General features: G+C 38.3%; 1 protein-coding gene across 2 annotated transcripts in view; it reads right to left on the minus strand.

The window, feature by feature from the left end:
* The window catches only part of GRIA4 (glutamate ionotropic receptor AMPA type subunit 4), a 366854-nt gene that overhangs the window by 182639 nt on the left and 166997 nt on the right, over positions 1–17218 (minus strand). The gene's annotated exons all lie outside the window — the stretch shown is intronic.

Raw genomic sequence — 17218 nt, forward strand, 5'->3', positions numbered from 1 at the left:
TATTATCTGGCTATTATTTTTTTATCATCACTAAATATACTGAATGAGAGAAAAATAAAAAAATTTAAAGACTTTTATGGAACATTTTTTTTATTTTCAGGTAAGAGTACTCTGTAATTTTCTACTGGTAATTTTTAAATTTTTTTTATTTTTTATTTAAAAAATTTTTTTTATTATTTTCAGTTAGTTGCACATGTTGACATGGATGCATTTTCTATTTCTATTCTTTAATTTTTTTATTATTTGCAGTTAGTTGTACTGACATGGATGGAACTGGAGGGGATTATGCTAAGTGAAATAAGTCAAGCAGAGAAAGACAATTATCATATGGTTTCACTCATATGTGGAACTTTAAGAATAGCATGGAGGACCACAGGGGAAGGGAGGGAAAACAGAATGGAAAGAAATCAGAGAGGGAGACACACAATGAAAGACTCTGGACTCCAGGAAACAAACTGAGGGTCACAGAGGGGAGGGGGGTGGGGGGCATGGGGTAATCGGGTGACGGGCATTAAGGAGAGCACGTGATGTGATGAGCAATGGGTGTTACATGCAACTAATGAATCGTTGAACACTGGCCTATCTTTTTTATCATCTGCCTCTTTTACATGAATGCAAGTTCCATTAGTATAGAATGTGATGTTGTGTGTGTGGTTTTGTGTGTATGTGGTTGCATTTATTTTGCTTTTGTTGCTAAATCTAGAATAGTTCCTGGGACACAGCAGGTTCTCTATAAATACTGGTTAAATAAATCAATAGAGGAGAAAGAATTCAAACTTAGCATTACCCTGTTCCAAGAATTCAGGTAATTTCTGTTGCTTAAATTTTAGTCAGCAATCACTGAAATAAATGCATTGAGCTCTATGTTGTACACTAGAAGGCATGGTGACATGGAAATTTACATTCTTTCTGGAGAGCAGATGAATCCAGCAGTAAAGAGCAGAACTTGGTCAATAATTAATTGTCAGTGGTGTGGTGCTGAGTATTAGTCCTAAGATGGGGAAATGAGCAAGGTATAAAGGAATCCATTACAGTTTAAAAAACATGGTATAATTAAGCCGATTTAAGGGATGGGTGATATGTAGCCAGATTATGGGAACAAAGCATGAGTTAAGTTGGAAGGATGCTGGAAACCTGACTAATTAGAATGGATTAGGAGTGAAATTGGGGAATAAATTTTAATATGGTGGTGGTATTCTAAGAAAAAAACAGAAGAACTGAGACTCTATGCAGAGGTAAATTGAGAGAGTGTGATCACAGACCCAAAAGCTCACTATATAATCAAGTTTTGTGATTATTCATACTTGTAGGAAAACAAACACTTTGATTTTTTTTAGGTACACATATACCATAATTATCTTCCAAAAGGTGCACACCACTCATTAAGCCTTTATTCTGTAACCTTGCATTGATAGTGAGCTTTGTTTGTGTCCTATTTCTCACCTAAACACACATTCTTTAGTATTTCTTATACGTCAATGCTTCCAATGCAATGCCTTCTGCATGGTTTCTGATTTACTTTAGGATTCTTTCTTCCCATTATCAAAATAAGATATCAAAGTTTACACTGTATGGAAAAGAAAGGCAAATTATAAAAACTGGAAACCATCAACAAAACAGAAGGCAACCTGAGTGGGAGAAGATATGCCCAAACGGTATATCCAATAAGGGGATAATATCCAAAATATATAAAGAATTTCTACAAGTCAACACCAGGAAAACAAATAATCTGATTAAAAAGTGGGCAGAGGACCCAAACAGACATTTTTCTAAAGAAGACCTCACAGACAGCCAACAGTCACATGAAAAGATGTTCATTATCACCATCAGGGAAATGCAAATCAAAACTACAATGAGATATCACCTCACACCTGTCAGAATGGCTAAAATCAAAAAGACATGAAATATCAAGTGTTGAAAAGGATGTGGAGAAAAAGGAAGCCCCGTGAACTGTTGGCGGGAATATCAATCATTATAGCTACTGTGGAAAGCAGTATGAAGGTTCCTTAAAAAATTAAAAGTGGAAATACCATATGATCCAACAATTCCACTACTAGGTGTTTACCCAAAGGAAACAAAACCACTGATTCAAAAAGATACATGCACCCCTATGTGTACAGCAGCATTATTTACAAAAGCCAAGATATGGAAGCAATTTGCGACAACAAGGATGGACCAAGAGGGTATTATGCTAAGTGGAATAAGTCAGAGAAAGACAGATACCATATGGTTTCAATTATATGTGGAATCTAAAAAACAAATGAATAAACAAATGGAAAGCAGAATCAGACCCATAAATACAGAGAATAAACTGATGGTTACCAGAAGGGAGGGCAGTGGGAGGATGGGCAAAATGAGTGAAGAGAAGTGGGAGATACATGCTTCCAGTTTTGGAAGGAGCAAGTCACAGGAGTAAAAGGCACAGCAGAGGGATTATAGTCAAGGATACTGTAACAGCATTGCGTGGTGACGGATGGTAGCCACACCTGTGGTGAGCACAGCCTAAGGCAGGGAGATGCTGAAACATTATGTTGTGCTCCTGAAACTAAAGTAACATTTGTGTCAACTGTACTCAAAAAACAAAACAAAACTTCTATCAGCTCTTTATAAGACGAAAGCAACATTATCTATGAAAGTATTAATCTATTGCTCAGTGTAAGTTTGGTACAACAGCTTTAAAAATGTTCAGGGGCACCTGGGTGGCTTAGTCGGTTGAGGGTCCAATGCTTGATTTTGGCTCAGGTCATGATCTCAGGGTCGTGGGATCGAGCCCAGCATCAGGCTCTGGGCTTGGTGCAGAGTCTGCTTGAGATCGTCTCTCTCCTTCTCTCTCTGCCCTTTCCCCTGCTCATGCTCTCTAAATAAATAAATATCTTTTAAAAATGTTCAGAGGAAAATAGATTTTAGTTGATTTACTTAAAGTCACTTTATTTTGTAAGAAAGATAATTTTTTTTCTTGTCGTTTTCTTTGGTTCCCATGTGTTGATACTCTATAAATAACTACCTACCACTTACTTGTCTTCTCTTGTACCTCACAGGACGACGGAGGAATCAGAACCCTGATGGAAACTGCTTCACACAAATAGAGAATGGTTGCAGGGAAATGGGAGTAATTACAACGTTTACCAAGTTTTGGAAATGTAGGACTACAGTTAGGACTGATATTTGTCAAGTGTGTTACTATGGCATCTAGATGCTTTTAAGAGGCCAGCTCACAGTTTCCAGAGCTCACTCACTGTCTCCAACATATATAATAAAAAAACATTATAGATGATGTATAAAAATCATATATAAAGTGATTCTATATAAAAAAATCAAAGTTGCATCGTGCTTTGAAGGGTTTGGAAAGAACACAACAATTTAACATTTAATCAACAGAAAGTACCCAAATAAGTGAACACATGCTATAAAGAGCAAAATTTTGGACATTCTTGCCAAACAGTGTACTCCATTTGATTTTAGGATAATGGATAAGTTGGATGGAACCAATGAAAACACTGAATTGCATCCTGAGGAACAAACAGTACAGAAAAGAGAGGATTTGGCTAAAGATAAAATTAAAATAGAAGCAGCTGATATAAACGTCCTTTAAAACGATACAGCTTATCAAGAAATCACTATGTTCAAATTGGAAGCTTAGAATAATGATCAGAAAAGGGTCCCACAGCAGGCAGTTGGCTGACCATCTTTCCTGCATGGACTCTCAGCTATAATGCTATCTGTTGTTTGCTGAAGCTCCTACCGAAGTTCCTCCAACTTACTTGGAATTATTTAAGTCACTAAAAGATACGCAAATGGTTTGCATTAGGCAACAGCAGTAAAGCCTGTGCTTCTACTAATAATGATGGTAGGCAAGCTGAGTATGGAAACAGAGTAAGCACTGGCGTCTAGTACATGCTGGTTTTCTTTATTTCCGTACTCTTCTGATGACAATGCAGGTCTCCCACAATCTTCCTGAATGACGGTGACTACACTGATTGCTCTCCCTGATGAACGTGTGCCCCCCTGGAATCAACGGTCTCCGGAGTGATCTTCCTACGCTCAGTTTTTAAACTCACAAGTAGCTTCCCCTCATCCTTAGAATACAAACTCTCTGGAGTCTTATTTGACTTGGCCCCCGTTAAGTACACTCTTCAAACACCCCCGAACACCCACTTCCTCACACACTCCGTCCACTTCTTGACGAAGTTCCTCCAGTGCCCTAAACACGTCAGACACTCCTGCTTCCTTTCCAGGGGGAGCAGACGCATGGCTTCTCTGGCCACCCATGCAAGACTGCTCCATCTACTCTCCGTGGGGGCAGTGATAGCAGCTTATGCTTCCCCATCAGGGCATGGGCCATGTCGCTGAATAATCATGGCTTCCCCAGACCTGGAGTTCTTAACAATTTTGGCGTCATGAATGTATGCAGCATTCTGGTGAGGTCTGTAGCCCTGTTCTTAAAACACTGTTTTTAAATGCATAAATTACTTAGGATAACAAAATAAAAGTTAATTATATTGAAATACAACGTCAAAGTATTAAAAACTAAATTGATACCATAATATAACTGCTTCTTTATTAATACAGTAAGTAATAAAACCTAGTGGTATGTCAATAGCAAACAACTTAAAAATCACGACAAGCTAGGGGCGCCTGGGTGGCTCCATCGGTTAAGCATCGGTCTTTGGCTCAGATCATGATTTCAGGGTCCTGCGACTGAGCCCCACGCTGGGCTCCCCACTCAGCACAAATTAAGTAAAATCTTTTTAAAAAAATCATGACAAGCAAACACTACATTCTCAGATATTTAAAACACTGAAATGGGATATGAAAGTTATCTGTGATTTTTAATGGTGACTGTGAATACCGATATGGTTTGTAGCCTATATTTATAATTAAACTTAATGCCAAATTTCAGTTACAGGTTAGGGAAAATAAATATGCCATTTTTTTCTCCATTCAAGTTTATAATACGTCTCCACCGTCCTAGGTTGAAACCCCTGCGCTAGTGTGTGCCAAGTCCATAAGGACAGGCACCAGATCTGCTCTGTGGATCACTGAATCCCTGTTTCTTACTATATCATCATATAACGGTAACTAGAACCATGACTGCATATGGAAGACTTTCTGTTCTAGCTGGTGAAGACAGAGCTATTACAAGACAAAAGCCCTGTGTCACAGAGCTTTCATTCTGATGGGAGAGGAAAGCACTACCCAGCACATCATAAACACCTGTACAATTTGTGAAACTAAATGTTCCTCTTTTGATGGGACCTCTCCTAAGATCAATTAAGTGCCTACAAATGTCTGCTTTAACAGTTTGTAAGCAGGTACTGAAGTTCTGAATTAACTGGCTGACAATAAAGAGATCATTTAAAAAATTGAGAGAGATTGCCATTACCCTTTAAAATACACATTTTCATACCTGCCTGCTACATTTAGGGCTCCCTGATTTGCACAATTATCATTCCTATATCTCTGTATCCTCGCTCATGAACTTCTCCCCTCCTTGATCCTCGTGTTCCTGCTGCCCTGAGTTAACTACAAACACTTCGAGACTGCGACATCACTTGTTCTGGGAAGATTTCTCTCCACTTCTCCCCACGCAGCTTCACCGCCCTGGGTAGGAATCCTTTTGTGTTCAAATAGCACTTTGGGGATCTATTTTTGGACAGCTGACAGACAGGAGAGACATTATCTGCCTGTGTATTCAGATCCTCATTTTCCTTCCCCTAAACTGTGTGGCCTTCTGTCTCTGCTGGAGCTACAAAGCCTTCGGCAAAGCAGACACACTGCTCTCCTCACTGAAACACAGCTTCCAGATTCCCAATGGGAAGGGAAGCCTTACAGGAGGCTTTCAAATCTGGGAGCATCCATTCTGGCTTTATTAAGAATGTGTAAAGGTCAATTTCAAGAGAGGTAGCAGAGTGTCTGTCTGCATTTTCAAGTTCTCAAAACCCTTTCAGAAGGCACGTTGCATGCGCTTTCCGAGCTCCTCACTGAGGAGCGACGTCTAACCTCAGTGCCCCAGGGGGAGTAGCCCACTCTCATTTTTATTTACATCTCCAGGAGTGAGCACACTGCCCAGCATATGGTAGTTCTCTATCAATATTTTCTGAACTGAAGTGACTTTAATGAGATTATGAGATTTATTAGCCTGCTGGCACAAGAACGTGGTTTTCCATGGATAATGTATGCTTTTCCTTAAATAAGGGAATAAAGGGAATCTTTGACAATCTGATACAACTTTGGCTCTATTGTTTAAAGTCTCAATAATTTAATTCCTGTGTGAACAACAGGGACGATACACAGCCTACTTTGTATGTTGGACAAACTGGCATAGACCAAACGACATGCCTGCGTACGACGTTAATTATCAGTTTCATGTCTGTCTCCTGCTCCAGGATATGAATCACTTGAAGGCAGTGTCTTAACCCATTAAATCATACTTGCTGAACTGAATAGTTTAGATTAGGATTTCAACTAAAAATTAAAATTAAACTTACAGGTCCCAGAAAAATAGTCTGTATAGCCATTAAGTGTCTTCCCTCGTACTGATAATTATTGGAAAAACCAAGAAAATGCCTTCAGGCATGCTAAAGGTATGCCTTCCTAACTTTAAATACTTACATCGTCAAAATACAGGTGATGAATGTAAAATTATAGTGGGGTGATGGAATATGTATTAAAGTTAAGTTTAAGAGCTGTGTTAGTTTTCCATATTGAAAAGGACCTAATTTATTCTTGACAAGAAATCTCTAAAAGCGTAATGACATAAATGTCCAAAAATTTTACTTACAAGTGTGAGGATTTTGTTTTCACTGTTAATCTCAAAATTTTTTCTTCTCATAGGAACTCTTCTGAACAAACTTGGGCAAAATAAATTGCATATTTGACGATGGCCATTCCCCTTGCAAATTACTTTTTATAGCTGAATGTATTTAAAATATTTTAAAAATAATTTAGGTTCTAGATTTTGATGCCAGTTCATTTCTTGATGTGCATTATGTCTACTTATTCATATTCCACAGCCTGCTGTTCACTTTCCTCCTACAGACAAAATAGTTCTAAGAAGTTCGTCAGATGAGAAGAAGCAAGGATAGTTTTACTCTTTGGCATCCCTAAAATTTTTTCTAATGTCTTTAACATATGGCATTTACAAATCCTATTTTACAAGCATTCAGCTACCTAAGGGAATGTGACGGTGCTGCTTCTATTTCTATTTCAGGCAACACTAGGTTGGTACCATGTGAACCAACTTTCCTACTTGATATATTCCCTAAGAATCTCTTCAGCCTTCTCTCTACATTCTCTACATCTCTTATTGATCACATGGGGATAAATCCTTTTACTAAGCTTTAATGTTTTAGAACATTGATGACATTGCCCAAGTGTAATTCATCCTGGAATTAAATCTCTATAAATACTAATTCCAAATGGATAGTCAACTGATAGCAAAGTTCATATTGCTACAGCATCTTTAGACATTGGATGTATCATTGTATGATGACAGACTCTCTATAAATGGAGCCAGGTCATTCCTTTTGAACACCTGAAAAGTTCCTTGAGAGGCTTATATTACTAGGAACAAGTTTTTGTGCAGACACATGTTCTGGGTAGGTGAGAAGACTGGACAGGCTTAGGGCTTGGCACTCCCTGGTACATTCGGAGACTGGTGAAGAAAAACTACCACGAAGAATTCAGAAGCGAAGTGAGGGCATCCGCCCTTAACAACTGTGTATACTGAGTCTATCATATTTTTAACCTTTAAAAAGTGTATTAGGAAAACAATTCCAATGTCTTCTATAAAAAGGCACTGTGTGTCAAATGCACAATCACTGCTTTTTTGAGACCAAGCAAAAAAAACAGTATGCTTGGACCTGTTAGTATTGATATATATAAACACTTACCACAATCTTTTCTCTTTAATGCTGAGGAAAATACCTTTACTTCAGTAACCGTCTTTGGTTTAATTAACAATTAATAATTCAACTTTATTATTTTTTTTGTTGGCTCACACCAAACTGCCCCAGATATATCCTATATTAAATGAGTCAACGTAATGGAAGAACAAAACAAACAAAACAATCCTCAGGCAAAATCAGCAAGAAGGCCATCTGGGCTGGAAGCTCCCTCAGCATTTTCAGGGTTGGAACAGTGGAGCTCATCATCCACCCGGTTGGAGGACAACACTCACAGAGGCCATTGGATCTGCTGACACAGACTCCAGGGGATGATAAGGAGGACAGAATGCTGTCAATATGAAAAGGGTTCTGCAATGAACAGCCAAGGTTCTTTGGGGGCAGAGAAGCAGGCAACGGATCCAGCCACGTAAGAAGTAAATGGAAGTACACGATTCCACATGCAATGACCGTAATTTTAACTTGCCTTTTCAGACCTTAGCTCTTGTCACCATTTTTTTTTTCTTTTTAAATCTCACAAAACTTTTTTGACACATCAAAGCCTTAAATTTAAGGTATCAGTAGTAACATGGTAATTCTCTGGTATCTTGCAAACCTGGACTAAGGCCTCCATGAACTGTCACATTTTTCAATTTATAGCATTACATCTAATCCTTTCAGTTCCCCGGCTTGAGGCAGAAAGGTGAAAAGTAATGGAAGAATGGTGCACAGGAGCCTTGAGGTTATACTCTGGAGGCTTCATACTTTTTCCTTGATTCTCTGTGCCTGACAGGGTAGTTTAAAGCTGGCAAGGGAGCCGTGGAGGCAGCACGTCATTTTTTTGCAGCATGGGAGAAGATCACTAGGCTCACAGATCACCTGCTACCCGTGTCTGCAGGTGAGGGTAGGTAACACACGTGGCCCTAGTGACTGACGGAGCTAAAGAGAGTTTCCAGACAAAGCTCAGTAAAAAGATTTGTCTCCGAATGTTGGCACTGAAAACCCAAAGTGCGACACACCAACGCGCACTGGCTTCTATCAAGGTAACAGATGTCGCTCTGACAGGTTAGCTAGAGAAAACGGTTTGTATAGCAAAAGGATGTAAAGGCGGAGAGAGAACGAAGAAATCTGGAGAAGTTCCCAGCCAGCCTGTGGTTCTTACCCATGCAGGTGGAAGGAAAGAATGGATGATCTTCTCTCCGATTCTGGTAGACAGTTTTGCATTTTGAATAGCTAACAGCATTTCATAGCTGTGTGAGGGTGAGAGAAAAAGGATTCTGCATTTTCCTCCTCACTTGCAGAAGCATAAAGTCCCCTTGTGTGATTCAGACTGCCCCGATCATCCATCAATGTTGCTGTCCACTCTGTTTTAAATAGGAGTGCTTCAGAAGAAGCGGCCTATTCTTCAAATTGACATTTAGGACCGTTAAGAATGCCACAATGAGTTCACTTAGCAAATTTTTTTGTGCTGCTTCTTTTGGTCAGGAAAGTCACCCTGAACATCAATGGAATTAAAGGCATTCATTCAGAGAATCTGCATATGTAAGCCTACATTTCACTTCAACAGGTCAGAATATTATCTTTTGTATTTTCCTTTTAAGTAATGTCAACAGAAATACAGTAACAGCATCTGAACTGTTGGGACTGTAATGAGTCCAGGGTAAGATTGGCACTAGTAATTTTCCAGCCTAGACACCAAGCTCCAAAGAGGTCGAACTGCTTCGGGTCACAGGGCACATCGGGGAAGGGCCCTCCAGGTCTGGCTCTGAGGCGGATGATGTGGCCAGGAGAAAGCCAAGCAGCAGGACACACATACCCTGCGTCTCCGAATCCTCTGATCATTTGCTTCCATATGCCTTTTACTTGGCATCCAGATGTGCTATACCTGGTGCTGTATTCCTTCATGTTCTAGGTGAGTTTAGAGAAAATAGACAAGTCACCGAGGGCTTGAGTAGTTGGAAAGCTTTCCTCCGCAGTCTGAGATCTCGCATAAACCTCGCACCATTGGGAAGATTCTACCCTCAGTGGCCTTTTATAGGTTCAGTTCACCAGACTAGAAGCCTGTTACTGTTTCTGTAGATCTGTACTTCATCACATCAAGGAATGAACATCTTAATTTGTCCTGCATAACTTTTATGTAAGCTACAAAGTTTATGTTCTTTGCTCAAAAAAAAAAAAAAAGCTTATTTACCTTTGGGTTAGACTTTGCCCTCAGAATCAGGGTAGAACCCATTAAATGCTTTCATCTACTTCTGTGTGGCTAGAAATTTCTAACTCCCACATTTGATTGTAGACATTTTAGTCCTAAAGCTTAATTCCCTTTGGCTTGAGAATTCCAGCATTCAACATTCAATTTTCTTAGCATAATCTTCATGTCACTGTCTAGCCTTTATATGAACATATTTTATCAGAACTATAAAAATTTTCTAGGGCTTCAACAGAGGGTCCTTATGCCGGTAGCTGATTCCTAGTTTTTAATCCAACCAGTCGGACAAATATTGACTAATGCTGGAAAGCCTTTCTTTTCCTACCATTTATTGTATGGATATTTGCAGCCCCTCACTGAAGGTAACAGTGATGTAGACCACCTTAATTCCATTAATTTTAGAGCCATCAAAAGAGTTTTACGAGCTGGTTTAGAAGATTTTAATGACATTTTAATATAGCACATTGCAATTTCTAAAATAATATTTTGGGGATGTAGTCAGTCCATTTTTTACTGAATGTTATTTTACTGTGAATAACAGTATTTAGTATTAGTGTTACTGATCAAATATGGACTAATTCCATGTGCCTCTCTTTCTATGATGCAGGGTGGGGGGAGAATCTCTTCTTTGAAATGAATAGTAAATCTATTCCTATTCATTAAATAGAAGCAGATTATGGTAAAGACATTATATTTTCAGTGCTAATGCTAGTAAAACAGATAATGAAACAAACAAAACTCCCAAAACTAGGGACACTGTTACAATCATCTTTTTATTCTCCAACAGTACCTAAGAACATTTGAAAATATTAAACTATCAGTGATGCTTGCATGATTGTCCTAGTCTTTACCAGCTTTCCTGTTCCCGAACTTGTACAACAGCTTGATATACAGAATTCTTCACCTCTTACGGACTGGCTTATGTTGTTTACAGAATGTTTTCCTTGTTTAAATTTCTCTGAACTCTCTGACTGCAGGAACAATGTTTCGTATTTTCTGCAACCTTTCAGAGGGTCTAACACAGCCTACACAAACAAGGCTTTATGTACTTTTAGTTGATTGGGGAAAAATAATCACCATTGCTCACTTACCATGTCTGCTCAAATTTACATTACAAAGCTTTATATAATCATCTGCTAATGATCTTGAGTATGAGCTTACAGAGTCAAATGCCTTTATACTCCTTAATACACAGAAAAATAGATTTAACAGTTCTGGAATTAAACTGAGGTCAGTATTCAATTAGTTGTCTTTGGCTTGAACTACCTACCAGGTTAGAGTCTGTCTGTGCTTTTCACCAGAATGGCAGAAATGGAAAACACTGGAATGTTAACAGTGTGCACTGAGAAAAAGAATGCTTCTCCCTGGATTTTCTGAGAAGCTGGGAGAGTCAGAGTACAATGTGTCTATCTGCAAGGGGGTGAGCGTTGACTCTGACAGCCTTCTGCTTACCTCCTCACTGAAGACTTCTCACTGTGTGTGAAAGAGTCCATTTCTCTTTTCCCAAAGTCCAAGATGCGCCGTAACAGCATGTTTACAGGCTTATTCACAGTGGAATTGCTAGTGGTTCAATTAAAACCACTGTTTTGTAGATTGAAGATTCTAACAGAGTTTCTCTTGCAGAGTAATAGCAACATTACTTTTACGCTTACCTTACAAAAAAGCAAAAGAACCTCATTTAATAAAAGATCTTGCCCTTGGGCAAGACTTTTTCCCCCGTCTGAATTAGAAGAGAAAGACTAGAGTAGGTACTATATCTTATTTATTGTTTAATCCCCAGAATCTAGCACACTACATAATACAGCCTCAGCACATGATAGTTTTTGTTTAAAGGAATGAATTAATGAATTATTATACTCCAACTAACATTCTGTTTAGTATACTATCCTTCACTTAAAAAAATCACAGAGGAAGAAGTTAAAGCATTATAAAGATAAATATTTCACAAATCAGTAATATATTGAGAAGTAAAATCTACTATGCTCAAATGGTTAGATTCTGAAATTTGTTATAATGAATGAACGAAAAAAGAAACAATTTCCTGCCTCACTTCCATCAGAACTTGAGATAATCTACTGTAATAAAAGATTCAATTCAATAATGTCATAACCAGGGCAGTGTTATTTTATAAAATATTGTCATTAGTTGCTGGTCAGTAGCAAATACTTCATTCTAGGCATGGATGCTTGTATCCCAGGCAACTGAAACCACTGACAAGAGTTCTACACTATTTCCTTCTGCTTCAGCTACTTGATTTTAGTATTGGATTAAAAAGCAGGCAAGAGAAGTTAGCTATCAGATGTTAAATGTGAAAGAAGTAATTTTTTGTTGCCGTTTAACCTTAAAGATAGGAGCATGACTCAATTTATATTGCAAGTTTCCTATGGGAAGGACTATAATTAGAAAAAAATACTGGGTAAGTGCAAGATACATCCACACATGATGAGGTCATGCTTCAGAAATGTCCAGTGGTGATCATTAGTCACAACTTCCCCAGAAACAATTTACTACTTTTGGTACTTCATAGCAATAAGTTAAATAAATCTTAATCAACGTTCTGTTTATCATTTTTTTCATTCCATCCTTTTCGTAATGTCTTTCTCATTCTCCATTTTATATTGAAAACAAAATGTATTGCCTTTCAAACTGATATCATTGACCCAGCTAATTGCAATAATTAATAAATGCATACTTTATACATGTATGCAAAACACTTTCAATATGTACTGGTAAACCTCACTTTATTTATTCCTTACCCCAAATGAATAAATTTTGAATTTCCTTTTTTTTAATAAAGATTTTATTTATTTATTTGAGAGAGAGAGAGAATGAGCGAGAGCATGAGCAGGGGGAGGAGGAGAGGGAGAGGGAGATGCAGAGCCTGAGGCGGAACTTGATCCCAGGACCCTGAGCCACCCAAGTGCCCCAAATTTTGAATTTTCAAAGGAAGAACTTGAAGTTCAGAGAGAGTAGTTGATTATCTGAGCCTCAATACCTTATAGTAAGTATGCAACAACAAGAACACAGGCTTCTGAAGCAGACGGCCTGGTCTGAATTCTGGCGCATGGGTATACAGAGGCATTCAATTAGTTAACGATATAAAGCACTGAAACAGTAACTAGCACATTAAGCATGAGCTCCATACGTAAGAGGTTTTATTATTATTCTTCAGAGTCTCCCAAAGCATGGTATCCAGGATCATCTAGGATGCCTGAGATTGCAGATTTCTGGGGCCCACCCCATATCCACTGAATCAGAATCTCTATTTGAGAATCACAGCTATAGTCCTTCCAGTAAGCGATATGACTTTTTTAAAAATTATTTTTTCCTTGCAAAAGAGGTTATATTTTGTTTTTATAGGTCTTTTTTTTATGCCAGCAAAATGACCATGGTTAGACCTTTAAGTGCAAGAAATACTTTTAAGATTTAAACTTTCCTAACTTACTAATGGAAAATTGGTACTTTATTGTGGTATAATGGAAAAGATGATTTATACAAAAAAGCATAAGAAACTTCAAGAAATCTAAGCCAATCCCCACTATTTACTAAATGGCTCATTCACTCAACACATACTGAGTGCCCACACATACCTAGCACTGTGCTAATTACCAGGATCACAGAGATGAGTAAAATGGGCCAGCCTCCTGCTCTCATGCCATTTAAAGAGTGAAATGCTCATATTCAAGAATTAATGAATGTTGAATTAAGTATTTTATTAACAAAAGTGAATTTTTAATAGCTATCTAGGCTGTTACGTAAATTACAGAAATGTTGTGATGTGTACAGGACAGTCTTCGAAATTAATCCTGATTACAAGGTCACCAAACTGTACTGCAATTAATTTGCTAAACCAATATAGAGATAAATTTCTGTGATAACATTACTAATACTAATAACTGTAACGTAGTGTTTATGATGACTTAGGCACTTGTTCTAAGCACCTGCCATAGCTGGACTCGATCTTCCTAAACACCCCCGCAGGGAAGGCGGTGGTGGGCCGTCTCCATGTGACACATGAGGCTGAGGCGCGGGGCGGTTACACAGACACACTGGAGGTTCAGTCGGCACGCAGACCCACGCAGACCTGCACTCAAGGCAACTATGCTCTCGTGATGTTGCTACATCTAAATCATTTAAATAAATAATCCGTTTCAACACAGTTTCACATAGTTCAGTAATGTGAAGCTAGCTGCTGGTGCATTTTCTCAAATTAATTTTGTCTCTTGACCTTGTACCTTATTGTTTCAATTACATATAGACTGGTACGATTTTTACTCTTTTGTACACACACACACACGTACACACACACACAACTAGAAGTGGTTTTCTCTCTTCTTTCAAGGCCTGTAATATTTTGGATAGCACAACTGAGAAAATATTTTTAATACTATGGCCGAACAAAAGGTATCCAATATAACTTGAAATTTGAACTGTGAGCAAGAAACATATGGATGATAAAGGAAGCTTTGCAGCGTTTCTGAGGAGCAGCTGTTGGAGTTGGTTGAATCCTTCCTTAGGATGACCGTTATTGAGTCTTTATCCTTCTGTTCTGGTATTATGCTTCCTCTGAAAGGAATTCAGAATTATCCGAATGAATGGAAAGAGATCTATCTGTGTGCAATTGGACAATTCCCAGTGTAACAGCTGTGTGGAGCTAAGACTGAAACGAAAAGACTGGAAAACGAAAAGATTGTGTGACTTTGTGTTCTCTTCATTTTGGATTTAAACCTTCCCAAGAGTTTGGGAACTGCTTATATTAAATTGTTCATGTTGGATGAAATCAAAATGCGTTTTAGCCCACTGCAATGGTGAAGTCAGTATTAGTCATATGTTGTCTTTTCTTCATTGAGAGTTAAATATTTGGGAAAAAAAGAGAGAGACATTGTAAAAGGCAATCCTTGAATTATGTTACTCTTGACTTTTTTTCCAGGGCAGCATTATAAAGGTAAAAGCATAGAATTTAGTATCAGAAGCTCCTACTTTTAAGCTAATTTATGAGTGAAGTGTGCACAACCTTTATTAAGCAGCTACTATGGGCCGGGTATTGAGTACTGATATAACTTTGTGTTTATTATTCCATTCAACCCTCAGCCCTACATGAGGTTTAAGCAGCCAGGAAGTGCTGAATCCGGAACCCGAACCTGAGTCAGGGCTTTTTGAAGCCAAAGTCCTTAACCTTTCCATAGCAAGCAGCACTGCCCTGGCCGTCTGTGCAGTTAGGCTGGTCTTGTGTAGAGGAGTGGGGCGTTCCTTGGTATGATCTGAGGACATAAGATCTACCCACAAGCATGCCTAACCCACACCCTGCCCCTCTCCAGTCAATTCAGTCCTCAAGTTAAGGTCGCAATTCTTTCTCAAACTTGAGAAACCACAGACCTGAAAGAGTACCTTCAGATCTCCAGGAACCTATGAATCTTGATGTGGGAAATGCCACCTTAAACATTGAACCCTCTAACTTTGATTTATGGTTGTGTAATGGAGAATCGACATGTTGAGAGAAACACTGAAGTCACGTACCACTTGGTTATAAGGGGATATTCAATAAGCCTTTACTAATTTTCTGTTATTATTATTGAAATGAAAGCACACATTTTAAAAAGTCTCATAAACTTAATAATTTCTTTGGGATATGGATTATGTTTCTAAGATACTGTTAACATCAAAATACATATCTTGGCAGGTTGTATATTTACTCTGCATTATTCATTAAAAAGTCAGCACTGATACATTTATGAGATTATTAAGTAAATATCTACAATTTCCCAGAGGGAACCAGGCATATGACAGATAAATTTCTCTGTGGGAAAGAAGTCTGAACTTTGTAGGTTGAAGGTAATTGATATGGGAACTGGTAAGAGAAGTCAGACCCAGGCCAAATGCACCATGTGTGATCTGATCATAACAGGTCTTAAATTCAGCAAGGGGAAGAGTTTACAAGCTTTCATCTATGCTTTGAAAACACACTGAGTTTTCCTGGGCATCATCTTTTGCTTCAGATTTGTTTATTTTCCAACTAACAAAAGGGTACCTGTCTCCTCTGAATCTTTAAGCAAAAATTTCTTGAAGAGCCTAATATCCTTTTGTTAGTTGTTAAATAAATCTGCAATAATAAATAAATGCCTTTCTTTTTTGGGGGGGGGTGGATTCTTTTTCTAGCCTTTTTTTCTAGGCCATCTGGGTAAAATTTATCCTTGAGTTCACTAGAACTTCAAAGGTAAGAAATTCCTCTGTGTGTTATTGCCTATCGGATTCCTGTGGGGATTATAAGTGATTTTTAAAAGAACTGAGAGTTGAATTAAACACAGCTGTAAATGAAAAGAATACCAATAAGAAAACAGTTGGTTTTTTTCCTCTAGGAACTAACACTAATTCTATATAGAGTTACCGACTTTTACTTTCCATGAGCAACAAAATAATCACCAATATAAAATGAGAGGTACCCCAAAAATTATAAAACAAAATAAAATTAGGTATGCAATTTGTTTATCCAGAAACTTCATCTCTTATAAAAACAAAATTCAGACTCCAACTGTGGAAGAAAAAAGCTCAGGAGAGAAGAGTAAAGGCATCGGCAGAACCAGGGACCCACAGGGGAGAGCTCCCTGCCAGGGTCCTTGCGATCCTACGCTCAGGAGAGCCAAAGGCCAACTTTAAAATTCCTAGAATGAAATCAGTACAAATAAAGATTCAAGTAGGTACCAGCTACTTGAATATAGGATCAAATTTGAAACTGACCTAGAAATCAGATCATTACTTCGGTCTAATAATCTCTCAGATTAATGGATACCCTATTAGTTGGATCCCGGAGTTGGATACCTATTAGTTGGATACCTATTAATGGATCCCGGAATATTTCATGTTTGTTACTCCAGTCTGTTGTTTTCCCTTCTTCAAACAATAAAGCCTCTGTCTCAGCTCAATCCTAAAGGTATTCTACAAACGTGGCTTCTTCCCCCCTCTGTTCTTGGTAGGTGGTAAAGTGTATATTCCCAATAATGAAATTTTAAGTATCGAAACCTAGAAGGCTTTCACAGCAAGGGGGAATGCCACATGGAGGAGGCCACTGTAGCATGCAGCGAGGGCAGACCCAGGAACCAGACACAGCTGGGCAGCGCCATTCTCCTAGTGC

Source organism: Mirounga angustirostris, unplaced genomic scaffold (assembly GCF_029215605.1).
Source record: "Mirounga angustirostris isolate CCGP_5_RB_7025 unplaced genomic scaffold, mMirAng1.0.hap1 SCAF_13, whole genome shotgun sequence".
Taxonomy (NCBI): Eukaryota; Metazoa; Chordata; class Mammalia; order Carnivora; family Phocidae; genus Mirounga; species Mirounga angustirostris.